We start from the raw sequence: 8,936 nt of genomic DNA, 5'->3' as shown, positions 1-8,936 counted from the left end.
CTACATGGTGTGTTTATTCCTGTGTATTTTTCTCTGAAGATCGCTGTAACGATGACATGAAAGGCTCTGTGCAGCTCCAGCCATGACAGGTGCAATCAGCTGCTGCCGAAGTTATGCGAAGCAGCTAAAAATAAGTAAAACTGCCAAGTTCTGGGGCGAATCCAGTTTCTTGTTATCTACTATGGCCACAAAAGAGGATGGGGCTGGGGGGGCTGGTGGGAGGGCTCTTTCCCTTGACATTCATGGGCTGGGCTGGTGTTTCCCAAGGCAGCTCTGCTTCCTGCTGTGCCAAATGCCAGATTTTGACAAGCCAGGCAGTGTCCTCTTGGTGTGTTTGCCTCTGCACAGGCCTTCTGGTTATAATCTCGGGGACGTGCACAGATCACACCTTAACTATGAAAACAGCCCTGTTCCCACATAAGAGGCTCCAGAATACAAGCATGTAGGAGCTCTCCTTCCTTTCAAGCTGCTCTGGTTTCGATCAAAAAAAAAAAAAAAAGCAAGCTAGAAGGGAGCGTTGAATTTCCAAGCACCCCTTCTGGCTTTCCTAGAAGCAGAGGTGCTGCACGCAGCAGTAGGTGGACACACAGCGTGGTCCCTTCTCCTCCAGCTCCAGAGAGGAGGCACATGGCCCATGAAAAGGGCACATGGCGTTGGCTTAACCTGGCCTTTCACTGGGTAATTTCCCTGACTCTTCTCACATCCTCAGGGAACGTCTGCTTTTCATAACCACATTGCAGGGTTTTCTGACTCTAATTTTTTTTTTTTTTTACCGTGTCAAATATTTTAGATCAGGCTTATGCAAAAGACTAAGTAATGTGGTCATATTTAGCCAAAAATGATTATTCTTAAGGGGTAATTCAACTAATGAAAGTTTAATTGTATTTCAGAGAACTGTATGCCATTGTAGCATGTTATTTTTGTACCTCGCAGCTTGTGCTATTAAAAGATTGCAGCTGATACTGAATGATATGGGAGGATGCCAACTGGATTCAGAGTATTTAATCAGGTTACATGGTCTCTGAAATCCCTTCATTGGTTAGTTATAAAATTTCCTATTAATTTTAGAGCATTTCTGGTCACTTTTGAGGACTCTAATAGGATTAGCTTGAGAGCTCAGAAATTATTTTGGGAGGAAAAGATATTTGATGCTACTGTCCTCAGTCTGTTTTGCTCTAGCCTTTTTTTTTTATGAAGTTTCAACTTGCATAACGTTGGGATGGGTGATGAATATGTTTTGAAAACATGTGAGAGCACATCTTTATAAATGCTACTGTCCTCCTGTCTGAAACCACCTGTCTTTACAGAAGTGAAAGGCTCGACTCCATTTTCGTTTTCAGCCTATTGTGTGGCTTTTACATTTCGAAGATGCTTAGCCTGCTTATGTGTTTCAATAAAAAGCACGAAGGGGCAAAAGGCTTAAAAATATGAGTTAAATATTGTTTCCTTCCACCCACTGATACCCTTAAAAATCAAGCAGACGATACCACCTGGGTGGAAGAAAACAGCTTCTGATAGTGGGTATCACAAACAGAAAAAGGAATAAATGACCAGTGCTTAAGGGAAGCTCAAATGAGTCCACGTTACAGGAAAAAAATGCCTGTCAGAAAGGACATCAGATAACGGAGTACTTTGCCTAGCGAGGTAATTATGATCCAAACAGTAGATGTATTCAAGGCAAGATTAGATAAACTTTCTGGGAGCCTAATAAAAACAAGAAAGTCAATGACATTTTGGAGATGGGACAATTGGATACACCAAATAATGGTACCTGGGACTCTTCCCAAGCGTTTGGGCTTTATTTCACGAGGAGTCCTGCCTCTGAGCCTGGTTGCTTGGTTCTGATCGGCTTTGGGTGTATCTGGTGCCTGTGCTGGTGCCAGCCCCAGCTGGTGCCTGCAGACATGATTTTTTTTTTCTTTCTCTTTACACAGAAAAGGGAACTTCTGCTGTGTTTAAAGAGCAGAGGTGGGACGAAAACCCCACTGACAGCATATGCCTTATGACAGCACTAGCATATTCATTGTGGAAGTGATGGGCAGCTAATAATGTCAGTGCAGGAAAAATCCCAGACCTTGTTTTGTGTGAGTGAGTGTGTGTGTGTGTGAAAAGCCCTCAGAAGGGGCTGCTGAAACAATCCGGGCAGTATATACATGTATATATTTAATAAAAAGTTGAGGTGGGGAGAAAGGAAGAAGATAGATTAGTGCCAGCTGGAAGTGAATTCAATTTGGCATTTCAAAATAACAAAAATATTCCGTTCCCATTCATTTGATCTGGCATGTAACATCAGCGCCGCTGCCACATCATCACTCAGGGTTAGCATGCTGGAAAGGAAACCCCAGCAGAGACCGAATTGCCGCTCAGCCTCCCCCAGAAGAGGATGCTACGGTGGGACGGTGCAGCAGACACAGCAGCGCCGGGGAGGATGCTCCAAGCAGCAAGTACCCAAGCAGGAGCACTCTCCAGATCTAGGGCAGAAGGTGGATGGGGGGTTCCCAGGATAACCCCGTTGTATTTTGCAATTTGCAGGAGCAGACATCACAACAGGAGGGATAGCTTTGGCTGAGATAAAAGGAAGGTGATGGCAATGGTGCAGGCTTTCCTATGTAAAATCGTGCATTATTTGAGTCAGCTCTCATTCAATCTAACCTCTGTTTAGGGGTAAGCGTTTTAAGTTGGAGCTTCCCATGCACACAAGGTGAGAGAAATCTTTGCAGTATGCATGGCACAGCCTTGAGTCAGGCTCTGTTGGATAGTCCCGGTGTGCAACAGGAGGAATGAACCTCTTCAGCCTTTTTAGCCTGACCCTCACAGCATACACATCTCCACACCAAGGTCAGTGCTGTCCTCTCAGCTGCTCAGACATCCCCCTCTGCCATGTCTGACACTGCTTTCCCAAAAACAAGCCACACCAAAGTCAGGGCATCACTTTAATAAACTGTGGGGACGTAGCAAGGGAATGCTCCAGATCTACTTGGCCAAGCAACAGAGGGACATGGCGGAGCAAGAGAGACCAAAAATTATTGGGAAAGCAAAAAGATCTCCATGGGTTGATGTCAAGATAAAGTTGCTGTAACTCAAGCTGAGTTGGAGTTTGCAAAGAAAAAAATCAGCAAGTCCTTTCAGTGGTATAACCAGAAAGGAGACGAGGTGAGTAAGAAGGCAGGGAGGGAAGAGACAGATACTAGAAACATTGAGGTAGGGCATCAAGCTAAAAAAAAACGCACCATTATTCAGTTTTCTATAAAACGTTAAACATTCTGGGTAAAACTAGGGAAACTGTTAGGAATTAGGGCATGAAAAATCAAGGGGCCACACCACAGGTGAAAACAAAGCAGCGTGGTCAATGCACCTTACCACGTAGGCAAGATCATCTCCATCCCAGGACCTCTAAAGATTCACCCACCAGACTACATGACACCACGAATCCAACAGTAGATCTAATAAAACTGCACTTCAACAGGTTATTTTGATACAGAGAAACCAGGGAAATTATCCAAGAAGCTAATGAAGATGGACATTAGTGTGAGAATGATGAGATGGGTAGCAGGTTGGCTCACGGTGAGAAACCCAGCTTTTGTCCCTCAGGAGAGCATCACACCAGAGGGAACCAGCTGGCAGAATTCCTTGAAGACTGGTTTTGGGTTTGCTTTTGTTAAATACGCATGTGACTATTGGCACAAACAAATGGGAGTGTGCTGATGAAGTGTGCTTTAATGCATTGTCACTGCAGAGTATTTATTGGGAAGAACTGTATGAGTTTAAGGGGTGGGGTAGTACGTGTGAGACGAAATGGGATAGCACAGAACTGCAAAGTGGTGCAGAAAGGAAATTCTGTGCTGTGTTCTGGGAAATTGGTCCACTGAAAGTCACCCAAGCTGGAGAGGTCTAAGCACTGGACTTGACTGTGGATGACTGTGGATCCCAAACGTGAGGAGCCTATGGGAAATGCAAAGTAGCCCCAGTAGGTACCAGGCTAATACGGAAGAAGGATGTACTTGGAGCACCAATGAGGGTGCTTGCAAGCCCAGATCCAACTCCATTTTCTCACTTTCGGGAAAGATAAATTTTACCGAGATCAAGTGTAGATAAGGATATCAAAGTGGGCTGTGGGGGGAAAAACGACCTAACTGATAAAAAGTGAATAGAAGGTTTTGGCTTGTTTTCCTTAACAAAACTAGGGGAGCTCTGGTTGCTGTCTCTCCCCAAAGGAAGGACATAAGCTATTTAAGCTGGGGAGATGGTGGACACGAAAGCCAACGGGTGTGAACTGGCTGTTTTTCACTAGGGCTGGGAACTAGAGGATGTCTCCAGCTTGAGAGCAGCGAGGCTGTGGGACAGCCTTCAGAGGGAGGCAAGCGCCCAGATGGCCAGGAGACAGGTTTTGGGGAGGGTGTGAAAGAAAGAGCTGTAAGCAAAGCCTCGAGGTTGTGTGAATGTAATTCCCACCTCATCTTCTCCTGTTTGAGTAGCCAGTAATCCCTCAGTGAGCCTCACAGAGGACTCTGTTTGCTCTGTGCTGTATCAATGTTTATCTCACTCGCAGCAGAGAAAACAAACCCGGGAAATGGGAATTTCACTCGGAGGAGAAACGCGGCAGTGCCCTGGCTCCCAAGCTGTGAAGGGCAGAGCTGCCTCCAGGTTTCAGCAGGCTATCCTCCAACCATCTTCCATTCACGCTCCGGACATTGTTGGGAACGAGAGCTAAATAGCTCCTTGCCTGTTTCATAACGGAGAAACGAGCCTCTGTAAGAGGTAAGACACTTCCTTTTCTTTGCTTGAAACATCATGAACTTTCAAACTTGGCAAGGCTCTTTTGAGTTCGATCTAATAATAAACCCAAACCTTCCATCGCACAAAAGCAACGAGTCTGAACTTGCCTGAACTTGCCGCGGGGAGCTGAGATCCAAAGCTCTGTCATTCCTTCAAAAGCCGTTCTCCTCTTTGCAAGGACAGGATGTTGTTGTCATCCTCGCTGTTTGCTCAGCCTCCCTTCCTCGTGATGAAATCCCTCTATAGCGACTCTGGAGGTCCTCCTCCAGCTCCGTTTCGGGCATACAATGCGCTGCCCAACCAAATCCCCGCTCTTTTCTATGAGTGATTTATGGAGCCTCCAAGGACATTGAGACTCAGCACATTCTCTGTTTTCCAAATGTTGGTGCAATGAGCACGGTACTTTTCCTGCCAGTGGGAACCTGAAAGACCTGATGGGCTTTTCTGGCAGGACTCGTTGCCACTGGAAGGGGCGCCAAGCCGCCTGCGGAGCAAGAGGAAGTACAAATATCCATGTGCTTTGCCTTCCACTGGGAGCTGCGGAAAAAAATATTTTGACTTGATTTTACAGTTCAGTTTCTTGTTAGCACAATGCGAGTGCTCGGCCAGCAATCAGAAATGCACTTGCTTCATTTGCATCATCTGCTCAGTTCCCGCTCAGTTATTAGGCAGAATTGATGTTAGAAGAAGAGCAACAAAAAGAAAACCCAAAAAACAACCACCACACTAAAGATAAGCAAAATACTTTTTCTTGCGGTACCAGTTCTTTTTTTTTTTTTTTTTTATAAAAAAAATGGAAAGACTTCTGTCGTCATGAGGTGTTTATACTGGGAGGGAGAAGGGGAGTTTGCAGTGTTTGTTCTAGGTATCTAAATTTAAATGACTAACTTAAGCACATAATCTCCCTAGGCTGCCTATAAAAACCAATGGAGAGGGAAGGGTTCCTCTAGAGAGCAGTTCAAAGGCTCCTGCTTAAGTGAGCAATATTTTATTACCACGCTGTGCAATATAACAGGTGTTTAGAGCTACATTTTTATTTTACCTTCTTGCATGCTCCTGTTCTCCAGGACGATGTGAATAGTACAAGAAGTTCTCTGTATATCTGTATTTGTTACCCACTGCCTTTCGTTGTGCAAATCACATTGTTAGCAGAGCTCAAGGGAATGAATTAGGTGACTCCCTTTCCCCCTCCTGGAAACCCTTTCCCACATATAAAAACAAAAAGCCCTCTCAGATCTTGACTCTGAAGCCCAGCAGCTGTACCTGTGCAGGTGTGGAGATCTATGTTGGAAATCTGTCCCTTGTATTTGGAGGCAGAAGGTGAATTGGGACTCACGTGGGCTTGGTTGAAATCTCATGTAAGTTGGGAAGCCTGTGATCTGGGAACTATTACACCAAATTATTCCCAACTCCATCTTGCCCATCATCCTATTTGCAGTAGGGACCACCAGTAGATGCTTCTGGTGAAGGCTGGAATGGGTTTGCAATGGATGGACTGTGACACTTGGCCACATCCTAATCCTCGAAACAGAAAATAGCTCAAGTCAGCTCTGATACATGAATATTAGTTTCCCTTCTACATGTTATATTAACATTAACTATGCAAAATATCCATTTTCTTGCTGCCCATATAATAGGGAGAAGCTGTAACTACAACATCCCACCTTTAGAGAGGCAGTGTTTTTATAAGAAGGATAGGGGGAAAGAGGTTAGACAAAACTACTGAGTCCTCAGAGAGCTGTTATCAAGTGAACCCTGTCAAACTGGAAGGATTTATTGAGCTGCTTCCCTAGAGATACGGCCTGAATTCAGAACTATTCCATATTTTCATTAATAAAGTGGATGAAGGAGTGGGGAGCCCCTTTGTTAGAGTTTCGGCTAAAAGCAAGGGACGCTAGGGAGGAGAGGATTAGTGCTCAGGAGAGCTCAGTAATTAGGGGAATGGTTTGTAAATAAGCAGGATGCAATTTAGTGAAGACAAGTGCAAATCTGCACTTAGGTTGAAATAATCAGCTGCAGAGGTACACAGTGGGACAGAGCAGCCAGGTAGCACCGGGGAGCTGGAGGCTGTGATGGAGCAATGCCACAGCAACAGAAGGCAGAAGTAACGGGCTGGGTTGTGCAGACAGGGATGTCACGAGGGTTAATCCCTTCGGCTGCATCACTGGGAACAGTTTCTGGCATCACACCTCAGGAAAGATGAGGATGCAGTTCCTAGGAGAGCAACACAGCTGAGAGGGTGTCTACAGAGCAGCACCTATGGGGTAAGAAGGAAAGCATTTGTTTTTAGCCTGGGGAAGGCAAGGCTGAAGGGAGACATGATAACAATCTTTGAGTGTGCTTAGCCTGCCAAAAAGAGGAAGGTGGTGAACTATTCCGTGTCCAGAAATTATCCTCTGTGGTTTAACCATGATTTCGTGTGGTTAGAAAAAAAAAAAAAAAAGAGGGAGAGAGAAATTGAGATGGTAGATAAGTTGACTTTACTGCTTTACTTATGAAGTGCCTTAGGGCATAAAGCACATGATCAAACATAGTCGAGTTACTGCAGCTTAATGAGTTATTGCCTGTTGGCTGAACCATGCTAATTAACCATGTGCGTGCTCTCAGCCTGCCTCGACTGCTGGATGAAATGGGCTTGCTTAAATACTTGTGTTTTACGTCGCAGAGGAAGCAGGCTGGAGGCTTTGCATAAGGTCAGTGATTACAGCTCAGCTGGTGGAGGGTGACTTCTAAAGGCTGGAAACTTGTCCTTGGTGCTCAGCAGTTATATCTGGGCATACAAAACGGGAGGTGACAAGGGAGGAGGAGCAGAAAACAGACCTAAACATATCAATTGTCCTAATTCAGATGCTTATGGCAATAGGAGAGTGGCTCCATATGAATATATTGCAAATGTATTAACAGTGAGTTTTGGAAAAGAACTCATTTTTGTTTGGAAAGGCTTGTAACGTGGTAATTTAAAAATATAGCACCAAGTATACTACAGAACACTGCATGCTATTGAAAAAACTCTTGCTTTTTCTTTCTCTCTTGTTTTGCTAGTGTTTTCAAGTATATTAATCTTTTTGACTCATTTCCTCATGCTTCCCTCCGATTATCTCTCGTAGCCATCAGTAAGGCTGTTGCTTCTCCTCACTATGAGCCTTCTTCTTCCTTTCACTATGATGAGTAGTAGCTGATGGAGTGGAGCCTTCCTGGTGGCGGTATGCATGGGGTATACGGAGCTCAGCGTTTCTTCTGATGTGCTTTTTTCCTTCCCTCCTTCCTGTCTTCCCTCCATCCTTCCTCCTTGCCCTTTGCAGTTGTTTTTCCACTGCTATCACCGGTTTGAATTATGTTGCTAAGAACGAACATTTGGATTTCACAATATTTAGGGAAGTGTTTTGTCTGCAGCAGTACTTATGTCTGGATGCTGTACGTTGCCTCTTTTAAAGCTACTCACTCATTTCCTTATAATATGCCACTTAGGGAGGCAGCAGATTTGGCAGGTACACCTAGCAGACCTACCTGACAAGTGCCATGTGAAATGGAAGCAGAGACTTGTACTTTGTTGGTTCGTTGCTGTTTAACAGACTCACATAAATTAGCCTGGAAAGGACCTCACGAGCTTATCTTGTTCCTTTCTCTGCTCAGGGTGGGATCGAATACATCACTGCCTTTTCTGACTGCTGTTTGCCTAACCTCTTTTTGAAGCCCTGCAGTGGTGCAAACTTTGTGCTCTTGGAACAATCTTTCCCAGTACTTTCCTATCTGTAACCACTCCATCTGACCCAAAATACGTAGCATGTGACGGCTTACATGCAGCTGAGCCGAAACCAGCCAAGCTGCATTCATTTGCTGCTGCAGTCCTTGCAGTTTTCTGTAGGAGAGAGAAATCTTCATAAAGATGTTTTGACAGCATATCTCTTTTGTAATCTAATTTAGTCTAAAGTTGATTGTTTTTCCTCCAGGACATAGATTTTTGCATCGGGAGAGAACGTACGACATACCAGGATCTGTAATGCTACAGTAGTAATGTATATGCTGCATTTCTTGAGTGCCTGTGACACGAAAACAAATTTTCAATCACAGTTTTCATAGCTGTGTCTGGTGTATGAGGATGGAGGTGCTGTTTTGTACCTATCCAGTGGTGGGCTTCCTTGCTTTCTCAGCCGCATGCT

General features: G+C 44.7%; 1 long non-coding RNA gene across 2 annotated transcripts in view; it reads left to right on the top strand.

Annotated features, from left to right (window-relative positions):
- Positions 1-293: 293 nt before the first annotated feature.
- The window catches only part of LOC308187567, a 29,779-nt gene continuing 21,136 nt past the window's right edge, over positions 294-8,936 (top strand). The window contains exon 1 of one of the 2 annotated variants that reach the window (XR_013944784.1): positions 294-4,758. This is a non-coding gene — a long non-coding RNA (uncharacterized lncRNA). Of the gene's footprint in view, positions 7,041-8,936 lie in introns of both variants that reach the window. The other variant, XR_013944785.1, reaches the window with a different exon arrangement.

Source organism: Anser brachyrhynchus (genome assembly GCF_964034855.1).
Source record: "Anser brachyrhynchus genome assembly, chromosome: 1".
NCBI lineage: Eukaryota > Metazoa > Chordata > Aves > Anseriformes > Anatidae > Anser > Anser brachyrhynchus.
The sequence above is the reverse complement of the archived record's forward strand: the minus strand, read 5'-3'. Positions and strand labels throughout refer to the sequence as shown.